This window comes from Bos taurus, chromosome 4 (genome assembly GCF_002263795.3).
Source record: "Bos taurus isolate L1 Dominette 01449 registration number 42190680 breed Hereford chromosome 4, ARS-UCD2.0, whole genome shotgun sequence".
Taxonomy (NCBI): domain Eukaryota; kingdom Metazoa; phylum Chordata; class Mammalia; order Artiodactyla; family Bovidae; genus Bos; species Bos taurus.
This window is the reverse complement of record NC_037331.1, coordinates 65784570-65798211: the sequence shown is the minus strand read 5'-3', so window position 1 is coordinate 65798211 and position 13642 is coordinate 65784570. Positions and strand designations below refer to the sequence as shown.

The 13642-nt window shown below is 41.0% G+C and overlaps 1 long non-coding RNA gene across 1 annotated transcript; it reads right to left on the bottom strand.

The window, feature by feature from the left end:
- Nucleotides 1–2072: 2072 nt before the first annotated feature.
- LOC132345106 (uncharacterized) lies at nt 2073–13273 on the bottom strand. Its single transcript, XR_009494237.1, has 2 exons — nt 12962–13273; nt 2073–6232 (listed from the first exon to the last, which is right to left on the bottom strand). It is a non-coding gene; the product is annotated as an uncharacterized lncRNA (long non-coding RNA).
- Between the last annotated feature and the right edge of the window lie 369 nt (nt 13274–13642).

Genomic DNA, 13642 nt, shown 5'->3' with positions numbered 1-13642 from the left:
TTCGGGCCTCAAAGCTGCAGAATCTCATGTGCCTATCTCGATGTTCCCTCCTTGTTCTTTGAGATGTCAGCGGATACAAGAACCAGAATATTTCCAAAATCTGGCTCCGAAAAAGGTCACGTGTATGTTCTAGGACAATGACCCGTTAGATATCATTGCCAACTTTAAATCACTTTCAGAAGGTCCTGGAAATACAGCAGTATCTGGAAACACTAGAAATACCTGGAAATACAGCAGTATCTCCATGTCATTTACCATAAGTGTATTAGATCCAGAGGAACCGTTCTCAAAATTGACTACTTTAAAGTTTGACAAACTGCATCATAATATATTCATTTTCTTGGCTTATATGTTCCTGTTTTTTTAATACCTTAAATTCATCTGAAATTAAAATTAAAAATAATTTGTTGCATGTTTTTATTGTTAATAATAGAAGTAATATAAGTAATAACATTTTAGAATGTAGATTTACTTAAATGAAAATCCCAATATTTCCCTTGGTAATAGACCTCATTCTTTTCTTCCTAAAATTAATTTAAACTTAGCAAATTCTTAATATCATGCATAGTAATTAGGTGAGAGCCAATATTTTCTTAACATCCTTATAAGAAGACTGACTTTGAAATGAGGCCTAGTTTATGAGTTTGGAAACGTTTTTGGAAAATGAGAACTATGCTTGGGTTCTCTGCTCAATTAATGTTCTCGGATTTCATGTTTTCAGTCTATTCAACAATATTTAATTGACAATTAACTTTTCTCAGAGACCTATATGCAAGTGAAGCTGGTTTACTTGACTATAGTACAAGTCTGGATATTTCAAAATCTTTCCAGAAGAGCTGATCTAGTGCTGGTGTCAACCTTTTTTCTTTATTATTTCCACTCTCACACGGGTACAACACATCCCAATAATAGAGCTACCAAAAGGCATCTCTACTTATTGTCTTTGTTGAACGCTTATTGGCTGAGAAGACAACAGATGCTCTATACAGCTGAGTAACAGAAACTCAAATGGCTCACTGAAAACAAACGGTATTCATGGGAGAAATAGGTATGTTTTGTGTATAGAGAAGAAACTTGCTTCAGTAAGTCATTCTCTAAGCTTCCTGTGGGTAGTGCATTTTATATACATCTTTTCCCAGTGCCCTAAAAACTATGTCTCAAGCTAATCATACGAACTTTTTGATTTGCCTTAGGGTGCCACAGAATTGGAGTGGCGAAATTTTGTTTCCATGACCCCACAATTCCACTCCAATGCACATAGCCAAATGAATCGAAAACAGTCCCTCAAATACTTCTACATGAATGCTCATAGCAGTACTGTTTACAATAATCAAAAGGTAGAAACCCCAAGTCCACCAAGGATAAGCACATGACGGTGTATCCCTACTGTAGGAAATCCTTCAGATATAAAAAGAAATTATGTAAATACTATATCCACATGCCATATGTGGGTAAAGTTTTAAAAGATTATGTTAATTGAAAGAAGCCAGACATAAAATGTCACATATTATATGATCCCATTTATGTGAAATAGCCAGGTGAAAGTGAAAGTCACTCAGTCATATCCTATCTTTTGCAACCCCATGGACTATACAGTTCATGGAATTCTTCAGGCCAGAATACTGGAGTGGGTAGCCTTTCCCTTCTCCAGGGGATCTTCCCAACCCAGGGGTCGAACCCAGGTCTCCTGTATTGCAGGACGATTCTTTACCAGCTGAGCCACAAGGGAAGCCCAAGAATACTGGAGTAGGTAGCCTATCCTTTCTCCAGCAGATCTTCCCAATCCAGGAATTGAACCAGGGTCTCCTGCATTGCAGGTGGATTCTTTATCAACTGAGCTATCAGGGAAGACCTCAATCAGAAACAGAAAGCAGATTGGTGATTACTGAATGAGGCTGGGGGGTGGGCGGAAATGGGGAATAACTTAATGGGTATGAGGTTTTATTTTGGAACTAGAAAGAGGTGGTAGTTGCACAACATTGTAGATGTATTACATGTCACTGAAATGTTCATTTTGAAATGGTTAATTGTATGTTATGTGAATTTCACCTCAATAGAAAAAAGCAGAAAAACAAACAAAAAAACCTTTATTTCCAAGGGTTTCTGATTAGAGGTTGTAAGAGGTAACTGCAGAATGTTGGTAGGTAATTTGGACATCAGGTTCCTTTGATTTAAAGTAGGAATGAGGAGTTTAAAGGATTTGATGTGTCTCCCTAACACATCACTCCCGTTCTCATAGGTATTGCACCCAAGGAATACGAGACCCTTTCTCTTCTGAAAGGGCTGGTGCCAGAAGGGACTAGGGCTTTGTCCCTAGTCGGTAGTCAGTGGATGCTGTAGAAAGGGAGTCTGTCATTACTAATCATGCTGCCCCTTCCCTGGAGTATCCTTCTTAGCATGTCTGGTGCTCTATTAACAATGTGGAGTGTTCAAGAATAACAATCATATTTGAACAGGAACATTTCCCAAAGTATTGCTCTGTTAGACATTGACCCCCATAAGATGATCTTCCATTCAAAAACAGCATCCGTGGTCAAATGAGCCAGAAACCACTATATTCTATATCTCTTCCTCAATGTCCATGATGTCTGCTACCACACAAAGAAATGTGAGGACACCTGTAGTAAAGAAACCTTGTGAGCTCCTGACTTTCTCAAAGTATCTCGGTCACAGAACCCTTCTAAAGTGGAAAGCATAGTACTGGGTGTGGGAAATGTTCTGAGTTAGTAGTCTGATTTGTTTAGGATGATTGTTCAACTCTTGAAAAGTCATATTAAATAAAATCATAGATTGTACAGAAGATTAAAGTAGTGATATTGAAACAGCAGGATGCTATGATCCTTGCACAGTCCCCCATCCCCTCTACCAGCCTTTTGTCTGTGGAAAAACTTTAGCCAAAGAATAAGTTTAATCAGAAAAGTGAGAAAATGCCGATACAAACAGAAAATAGTCAAAGGAGACCAATTAATAATAATGTCATTAAGCATAGTCAAGGACCTTTAGTTCCGTCTCAAGGACTGTAGATAATAATCTGAGCCATTATCCCGTGAGTTGATCTTATAGATACTGAAACCCCCACCAGGTCGAAGAAGTTAACATAATGAACAGACTGTAGCCATGACATAAACTGCCACAATTCTGAGAACTGGCTTCAAGAAAATGGGCACAAACTGACCCTGGAGCTGAAGATTAACTGTACCTAAAACAATCAAGATGATGCTGGTCAGGCCACTGATGACCAACTTCAAGATGACTGTCAGAACTGCTGATTCTGCATAGAGCGTCCTCGTCTGTAAAAGTTCTTGCCCCCTGATTGTCAATGGGAGGGGTTGAGGGAGTCGGCCTTTGGACAGGCATCCACCGTCCCACCCCCCTCAACCTTGGTTGCCTACTTCCAAAACAAAGCAAACTTTCCTTTCCATAAACCTGGCCTCTTTAATGGCTGTTGAGTGGCAAGCTGCTGGACCTGGGTTCCGTAACAGTATGTTAGCTAGCAAGGAAGACTCTAAATCTTCTTACTGGTCTGGTTTACCCCTGCCTGGCTCTGCAGGCGATAACCTTTTCTCATGGGACTGACTCATCAACATGTTGCATGGCTTTGCTGATTAAACACCTGAGAATCAGCTTGAAACTGCAGTTATGTATAAAAATACTTATCAACCACCAACCTCTATTAAATGCAGTAATGGCTGCAAGCTGTTGAAAATAAGAATTTCATTCAAGGCTGAGTGCAGGTGTGATAGAATACAGAATTCTCAATTAAAAGTAGAAAAAGATTTGGCTCTACTTCCCTCCCAACTGACTTTGCTCCTTCTTCATCCTTTTAAGATTGTCAAAGCAGTTTAAAGTCTTGATAGAACAGGTTAGACAACTTCATGGAAATTAATTAGCACTGGTAACAGCGGCAGGTGCTGTTAGGCCAGTAGCTTCTTGAAACAAAATGTTTGCGCTTAGTCATTAAAATGTTTTACTAAGTGTCAGTATTGATTCATGTTTTTGGCAGCACATTAAGGGTTCTTTCTAAATTCCAATGTGGAAGGGATCTGTTGGCTTAGCAAGTTCTCCTCCCTGGTGTACTGTGATTTTCCATGCTGTCAGGTAAGCAAAACTTTTCTCAATACATGTGATCACTAATGAATTGATGATGACATTCGATTATTATATTTGGTGGTTCCAAGTCCTTCTGCCAATCTGGTGTGTATTGTCGGATGGGCTCCTGAGGGGCTCCAAAGTGGGCAAATAGCAGTAATCACTGGTTTGGCACAGAACAAGGCATGTTTGCTGCATTCTCAGCCAGGCGTCAGAGAGGAAAGTTTAGAGGTAATTGTGAGACCATTTTTAGGAAGACTGTCTTCCATCTCGGAGAAGGCAATGGCACCCCACTGCAGTACTCTTGCTTGGAAAATCCCATGGACAGAGGAGCCTGGTAGGCTGCAGTCCACGCGGTCTCGAAGAGTCAGACACGACTGAGCGTCTTCACTTTCACTTTTCACTTTCATGCATTGGAGAAGGAAATGGCAACCCACTCCAGTGTTCTTGGCTGGAGAATCCAAGGGATGGGGGAGCCTGGTGGTCTGCCGTCCATTGGGCAGCACAGAGTCGGACACGACTGAAGCAACTTAGCAGCAGCAGCAGTCTTCCATCTATCTTAGAAACTATACAAAATTAAGATATCTCCGAGGAAGAAACTTAAAATATATGTTTTTCCCATTAATTCATTTCATCCACTCTCTTAAAAATAATCTCCTTTGTACAATTATTTTGCATATAATTTTGCCAACCTATCACTGCCTAAGGAACAAAATAAAAAATAAACTCAAAAGACTGAAACCCAGCAAAATATTGGTTGATATTTACATTAGCAAATTAGAATTAGATTAGAGTGAAAAGATTCCTGCTAAAAATAAGACCTGTGAGTTTGGGGCTACCTGAAAAAGACTTTTCCTACTCTTCTTTCCTGGAAAACTCTTATTTGTTCTTTAAAATCAAACAAATGTTACTTGCTTTATCAAACCATCCCTAACCTCCAGGTAGATACAACCGTCTATAATTCTGGATTTATGTCTTTACTGTTGCACTAAAACCATTTTAATTATTTGTTAATATACTTCCTCCCTCTACTAGCCTAGGATGCCCACAGAGGGTAGGAACTATAACTCGTTGAACACAAATTTATTGAATAATACTATGTGCCAGCAGGCTCAGATGGTAAAGAATCTGCCTGTAATGTAGGAGACCTGGGTTCAGTCTCTGGTTGGGAAGATCCCCTGGAGAAGAGAATGACTGCCCACTCCAGTATGCTTGCCTGGAGAATTCCATGGACAGAGGAGCTGGTGGGGGCTGCAGTCCATGGAGTCACAAAGTGTCAGATTCAACTGAGCAACTAACACATTCAAGACCACAGTATTCATCTTTTCATTCCCAGCACTTAGGATGTGCTGTCCCATCCCTGACTACTCAGTAATGAGGTGCTGAATAATTGAATAACCGAGTTAACGAGTTAAGGATAAATGAATAAATTGATTCTATTGTGTAATGTAGAAAAGGTACCAGTTTTAATTAAGTTTCCCAATTTACAGGCAGAATCAGTACAGAGAGAGGTTAACTTCCTAAGGAGAGCAGGAACTGTCATTCTGCTAGAGGCACAGTGGTTCAATTCCTGGTGGGCCTTTAGGGTTTAAAGAGACCAGAGCTATAAGGTGGTATAACTGGGAGATGGCAGTCCTAGCCTGGTCTCTTCTATGTGCTGAAGCTCTACCCTGTTCTGAAATAAAGACAGCTGGCTAAATTAGGAAAATTGCCAGGGCTCCCATGCTAATAACAAGAAAGGATGGGGTGAAGGGAAAATGGACCAAAGACTAAAAAATAATACAAATGAGATATTTAAAAGACTGTAGGGTTTTCCCATTACTGTGATATGCTTTTTGCAGAATCCCTAAGTCCTGTTATTTTTTTTTCTCTTACAGTATTTCCCTCCGATATTCTGTCTCTCTTCGTAAATAGTGTGCTAGCTTCCATATAGTTGTTGAAAATCATTTTGGACTGCAGGGAGTATGTTTCCAAGGTAAGCCTGAGCCATCCTCAGCCCTGAACTCACTCATCAGCAGTTTGCCCAGGCAGGCAGACAGTCTCCCGGGCTAGTTCAGACAGGCTGCGATGCCTTGGAGTTTCACACTTGAGGTGAAGACTTGGTGAATGGAGGCTGATCCAGTCCCAAGAGCAAGTGTGATTTCTGTGGTCAGTTTTGGCATGAAGGAAGAGAGACAAGAAAGAAAATTATTAATCTTGAGTTCCTGGTCAATTCCCTTGCCTATTTTCTGCCTGGTTCTTCCAATCCCTTACCAGTCTCCTGAGGCTAACTTATGGTCAGCAAATGACATGTTTTGTATTTTAACCTTAAGAGAAAATAGAGACCATCAGACATCTACATTTCTCCTTTCCATATTATGCAAGTCCTCACCTATCATTCTCCACTTTCCTTATCTCAGAGGAAGAGGATGTGTTCATTTGCTGTAGAACAAATTATCCCCAAATTTAACAGTTTAAAAGAATGTTTATTTTCTCACAGTTCCCATGAATTGGGAATTTTGAAGTAGCTTAACTGGAAGAGCCTGGCTCAGGGTCTTTCATGAAGTTGCAGGCAAGATGTCAGCTCGGGCTTTACTCATGTGAAAGCTTGACTGGGGCTAGAAGACCAATTTCCAAGATGGATCATTCACCTGGCCCTTGGCAGAAGGCCGGAATCCCTTACTACATGGGCCTCTACACTGAAATGCTTTCATGTTCTCATGAAATAGCAGCTAACATTCCCCAGGTTGAGTAATCCAAAGAACAAGTATGGATGTCACATCACCTCTTAGAATTTACTCTCAAAGTTTCACGTCATCACTCCCACTGCATTCTATTAGAGGTGATACACCAAGTACCGCCTACACTCAAGGGGAGGCTAATTAGGCTCCATTTTTTGAAGGAAGGGGAAATCAAAGAATTTATGAGTATTTTTTAGAACTTCCACAGAGAGATCCCTCTTCCTTTTCAGGGCTAATTCCTCCACCTCTGAACTTGATTCCATACTTTCCCACCTGCATTTCACTAACTGATCGTGTTCTTTCTTTTCTTAAAATGTTTTTTTTTTTTTTTCTGTCTTTTTATTTTGGCTCGGCTGGGTCTTAGTTGCAGCATGCAGGATCTAGTTTCCCAACTAGGGACTTGAACCTGGGCCCTCACGCATTGAGAGCACAGAGTCTTAACCACTGAACCACCAGGGAAGTCCCTCAACTATGTTCTTGATTAACTTAATAGTAGGTCCTGTTTATTGAGCATTTACTATGTCTAGGCTGCAGTGTCAAACACTTCATTAAATGAATAATCTCACTTAATATAAAATGTACAACTCCATGAAGAAGGGGAATGATTACCCTGCTTTTACAAACAAGTAGACCAGGGTTCAAAAGGTTTAATCGAGATGTCCAGTGTCAGATCACTCGTAGGTAGGAAAGTGGCTACTTAAGCCCAGCTCTGACTGGCTGCATAGTTGTGCTGTTCTCCACTAATCTACTTGATACTGCTCCATGTGGACTTTTGATCTCTGCCTCTCCATCAGTTGCTTCTTCTCAAAGAGGCTCAATTCTTCCTCATATAAAAATTACCTTCCTTCATGTCCTGCCTCATTGAGGCTTTATCACATATGCCCATCTGTAAAGTAGTGGTCAGCAAACACTTCCTCACTCCCATTTTCTCCAACTCACAACTATCCAGGACTGCACTTACTTAGTAAAATGGAGTAATCAATGACTTCCTAATTTCCAAATCCAGTGCTTCCTCTTCAGCCCGCATTTTGCTGTATTTCATCAGTTCTAAGATGCACAGTGTAATACTTTTGAAATCTCGATGTCTTAAAGGCAATGGCACTTAATATGTGATAGAATAAATTTCCTTGCTGCTCTTTAATTTCATTGCCTTATCCTGGAAACTCCCCACTCTCAAGTCAGACATCCCTGTGAGCAAGCTCCCCTCTTTCCCTTCCATTGGCTCTCCTTCATTGTCATCAGCTCCTCTTCCCCAGACACCCCTCAGAGAGTGGTGTAGATAATTTGGTGGAATAGGACCCCAAAATATCTTTGGCATGTTTTGAACTGAAAACAATCAAGGTCCAAAAGATTCTTTTGGAGAAGAACCTTTGAGAGGCTCCCTAACTTCCTAAAGAATGTAGACAGAGGACCTAGTCCAGGAAAGGGACTGTCATCACAGATAACTACAGTGTGAAGTAGGTGAACCATAGTGTGAACTAGGTGTAGAGACAGGGAGGAACCTGGCAAAGTCTGCTTGTTAAAGTCTCTCTGTGTCCCATTGTCTCTGTGTGGCCCAGCAAACATTTGTTTACCAAACGCTTGCTTTTCCATCTTTAGGTGAACTGCCTTCTCCTCCTTTGAGCTCAGAAACCACAACCCCAACATCCTCTTTTGTCTTTAGCTAAAGGTGGTTTTTACTGTGAGGGTTTCAGTCATTTAAGAAAGTTATTCAGTTTTCCTGAGCGCTCCCATGTGTACATGTTATTAAACTTTTGTTTGATTGTCTCCTTAATCTGTCTCATGTCAATTTAATTCTTAAACCAACCAGAAGAACCTAGAAGGAGGGAAGAAAATTTCTTCCTCCCAGACAGTGGTGACTCATCATTTTTATGTTAGGCTTTATTGGGTAATCTACTACAAAATCTTCTATACCACACCTATGGTAATAACCCCAAATTACAGCTTCGTGGGCTTCCCAGGTGTCTCAGTGGTAAAGAATCTGCCTACCAATGCAGGAGACATAGGAGACATGGGTTCAATCCCTGGATTGGCAAGATCCCTTGGAGTAGGAAATGGCAAACTGCTCCAGTATTCTTGCCTGGAAAATTCCCTGGACAGAGGAGCCTGGTGGGTTGCAGTCCATGGGGTCACAAAGAGTCAGACACGACTGAGCAACTAAGCCTGCATGCACACATGCAATTTCTGCTTCCGCCTCCATATTTCCTTTTAATTAATAACTTACACTTGCGTGTCAGGCAAGAACACGAGTGGGTTGCCATTTCCTCCTACAGGGTATGTCGTTTACAAGTACAGCAAACTTGGCAAACATTAACCACTTTCCAGAGTAACTTTCCTGCTTTTATTCCCTATCTTGTTTGTTTTATATTCTCTTACTTTTGAGTTTTGCTCTGCCAAGAAATTGGGCATCCAAAGATTATTTATTCGTCAACTCAATTAGTCCAAGTTCTCAAAGCCAGTTTGCTGCTGCTGCTGCTGCTAAGTCACTTCAGTCGTGTCTGACTCTGTGCGACCCCAGAGACGGCAGCCCACCAGGCTCCCCCGTCCCTGGGATTCTCCAGGCAAGAACACTGGAGTAGGTTGCCATTTCCTTCTCCAATGCATGAAAGTGAAAAGTGAAAATGAAGTCACTCAGTTGCGTCTGACTCTTAGTGACCCCATGGACTGCAGCCTACCAGGCTTCGCCATCCATGGGATTTTCCAGGCAAGAGAACTAGAGTGGGGTGCCATTGCCTTCTCCGTAAAGCCAGTTTAGGCTCTCAATATTATGATTTAGGTTGATGGTAGAGAATAATACAGTCACTGCTGATATCAAAAAGATTTTCAATAGATGATATTATAAAATTGATATAGTCAATGGAAGTGGAGTAACTAATTCTAAGTAGTCTTTAACATCTTCTAAAATTCTTTAACAGCAAATGTTTTTAACAGATATAACTCAGTGTAGTTGGACATACAAATTTCTTATACTTTTATAGTATTAAATGATGACAGGGCTTCCCTGGCGGCACAGTGGATAAGAATTCACCTGCCAATGCAGAGGACACAGCTTCAGGCCCTGGTCTGGGAAGAGTCCACATGCCACAGAATAACTAATTCCATGTGCCACATTTATTGAGCTGGTACTCTGGAACCCGAGAGCTGCAGCTACTGAAGCCAGTGTGCCCTGGAGCCTGTGCTCTGCAACGAGAGAAGCCACCAGCAGCAGCAGCTGGTGCACTGCAACTGGAGAGTAGACCTTGCTCGCTGCAACTCGAGAAAGCCCCCACACATGGCAACGAAGACCTGGTTCAAATAAAAATTATTTCTAATGTAAGCTTATCTAAGGAACAAGACGAGTAAAAGATATAGAGAGTCCAGATTAATAAGGATTTCTATAAATAAATCTAGGTCTTTTTTACCCTCTTAAAAACAGAGAAAACATTATTGCTTTCAAATCAAAATTGTCAAACCAGTGTATGGAATTAAACCTTTTACTTTTCTTGAATTCTCTTCTATTAATATTAAAGAATATCAGCTTCTCTAAGTCAAAATCAAAGCTCGTTTACTTTTAAAGTGCAGTTTAGAAATTCTCTCTGGAGGTGGGCAAAGATACACCAGCCCATTTGTTTAGAAGCTATTTATGCCTTAGATTCGTCAGCGTTCTCCAGAGAAACAGAAACAATAGGATGTGGACATATACTGACAGATTCACTATAAGGAATTGGCACTTGAAACTTCTCACAGTTGTGGCGGTTACAAGTGCAAACCTCCGGCATGGGACAGCACCTGGAGACCCAGGAGCGCTGCTGGTAGATGAAGTCTGAAGACAGTTTGCTGGCAAACTCCCTTATGCATAGAGAGGCCAGTCTTTTGGTCTACTGGGGTCTTCAACTGATTGAATGGGGCCCACCCATGTTATGGTGGGCAATCCAGACTTAATTTTTGTAATTGGAGTGTAGTTGTTCTACAGTGTCGTGCACAGCAAGGCGCATCAGCCACATGTGTGCATGTATCCAGTCCTCCTCGGGTCTCCTTCCCATTTAGGTCATGACAGTGTTGAGTAGAATTCCCTGTGCTGTACAGTTGATTCTCATTAGCTACCTGTTTTATACATAATAGTGTATATATGCCAATTCCAATCTCTCAGTCCATCCTACCCCCCACCCCTTTAGCTCTTGGTAGCTGTACATTTGTTTTCTACAAATCCAGACTTAAATATTAATCTCATTCCAAAACACCCTCCAAGTCAACACAAAATTGACATTGACATACCCATACAATGAAAAAAATCTTATCAAACTTTCAGGAAAGCTAGACAATTATAGTGGGAGATAGAGCTGAATTTCTACTTTATGATATGCTATTTTCTCATACTTGTTCAGTCCATTTGTAAGTTGAGCTAGGGGTTCAGCTTTCAAGTTTATTTAACACCTTGTTTTTGGGTCACAAAGCTTTCCCTTATGTCTTGATGTTGCTCATTGTATTTACATATTATTCCATGGAACTTCCCTATTTCTTTTGCTAGAGAATGGAGAAGAGTCTTGTACTTAAAACTCTTTCAATGTCTTGGGATGTCATGAAGCTAAAAGATAAGCCAGAAGCAATTATTGTTATTCCATCTGCATTCCCAAAACACATCATTAGACATATTTACACAATTGCTATGCAACTAGTTCGTTAAGTCATAAAAAAGTTTCAATTTTTTCTTTGCCAACATCCCCCCCCCACCATTTGATAGCAGATGTGTCTGAGTTAGATATAACCTATGGTGTTCACAAATAACAAATTCCTATGGCTAGTTAATCTCTAGTAATTAACAAATCCAAAAAAAAAAAAAAAGCTGCCTGAAGGGACTTCTGGGATGCTGGTGTGAGGAACCAAATAAATTTGAAAAAGAACACAATTGACAGATTCATGTCTTCTGATTTCAGAACTTACTACAAAGCGGCAAGACAGTGTGGTCCTGGCATAAAGAAAAACACACAGATAAATAAACTGAGAGTCTAGAAACAAACCCTTGTATTTATAGTCAATTGATTTTCAGCAAAGGTAATTCAGTGGGGGAAAGAACAGGCTTTTCAACAAATGGTGCTGGGACAACTAGGTATTGACAGGCAAAAGAGTGAAGTTGAACTCTTCTCATATCATATAAAAAAATCACCTCGAAACAGTCATAGACCGAAAGGTAAGAGTTAACTCAATGCAATTCTTAGAAACACAGCGGTGAGTTCATTACCTTGGGTTAGGCAAAACCTACTAAAGTGTGACTTCAAAAGCACATGTGAAAAAGAAAAAAAACAGATAAAGTGAACTTCATCAAAATTAAAAACTTTTGCGCTTCAAAGGGCATCATCAAGAAAGTGCAAAGAAAATCCACGGAGTAGGAGAAAGCAAAAATCACACAGTACATGAAACAGTGAGCCTTGGATTCTGCCTTTGGGCAAGTTAATTGCCTAAAAAGTATCAAGGAGAACGCTTCCCAGGTGGCGCTAGCCATAAAGAACCTGCCTGCCAAGGCAGGAGACGTAAAAGACAAGGGTTCAATCCTGAATTGGGAAGATCCTCTGGAGAAGGGAACAGCAACTCACTCCAGTATTCTTGCCTAAAGAATCCCATGGACAGAGGAAGCTAGTGGGCTACAGCCCATAGGGTCACAAAGAGTCAGACACGACTGAAACAACTTCACACACACACACACACACACCCAAAGAGAACACAACGAGTCAGACACGACTGAAACAACTTCTCACACACACACACACCCCCACCCCCACCCAAAGAGAACACAAAGAGTCAGACACGACTGAAACAACTTCACACACACACACACACACACACACACACACCCACCCACCCACCCAAAGAAAACAGTTTGCCCAGAAGAGCAGAAGGGATTTTCAGTTATTTCTTAGTCTAGTTCAGGTCCTTATCATCTGCAGCCTGTTAACTGGGTGCCCCATCCATCTGCTCTCAATGCCAAAATTATCATAATAGAACACAGATGTTTGCCATCCCTTTGTTTAACAGCCTGGATGAACCCCACGTTACCAGTAAAATTAAATACAAATGCCTTTAAAAATGGCATGCAAGGCCCGTCATGATCTGGCCCCTATGAAGCCACATTTCCACCAGCGGTCCAGCCCCACCTGCCCTTCCCTGGATCCCCTCACCTGAGTTCCTCCTCTTTCTATCACAGCTCCCTCTACTTGGATGCTCTCTCCTTCTCTGCAAGGAAACCCTCCACTCAGCCTTCCGGTATCAGCTCTTCCATGAAGCCTCCCCTGATTCGCTCAATGCAAATCACTTCCTTATTTGTGTTTCAAAGTACTTCATACGTACTTTTCCACTCCATTACTCAGCATTTACCACACTGTATGGTAATTATCTGACTTTTTGCTCCCACCCTGAGGCCAGTGCAGTTTTTGCTTTTTCTTCGTTCGTTCCAGTGTCTGTCTTATGATTTGGCTTCAAGAACCTTCTCAACAAGTATTTGGTGACTCAACATGTCATCCAGCACTAGGGCACTGATCAGAGTATTCTTTCAGCGCCTATACTAACACTGCAGGTTATTTAAAAAAAAACAAAACAGATTATAGTCTGGCAGAGGTTAAGAGAAGTAAATATGAATATTATAAACTGCAAAGCGAGCCAAAATCTGTAGGAGAATTATGAACCAAATATTATGGTGATCAGGTGAGGGAAAATGAGTCCCAGAGACAACTCGCTAAAGATTTCCACAGTTAGCGGTGGAGGCCAGGTGATAGTAGGAAAGGGGAGGAGCTGTCTGCAAATTTGATCCAAGCAAATGTTGGCAGATCTCAATAACTTGCAGCAGCAAACTCTGTTTCTGA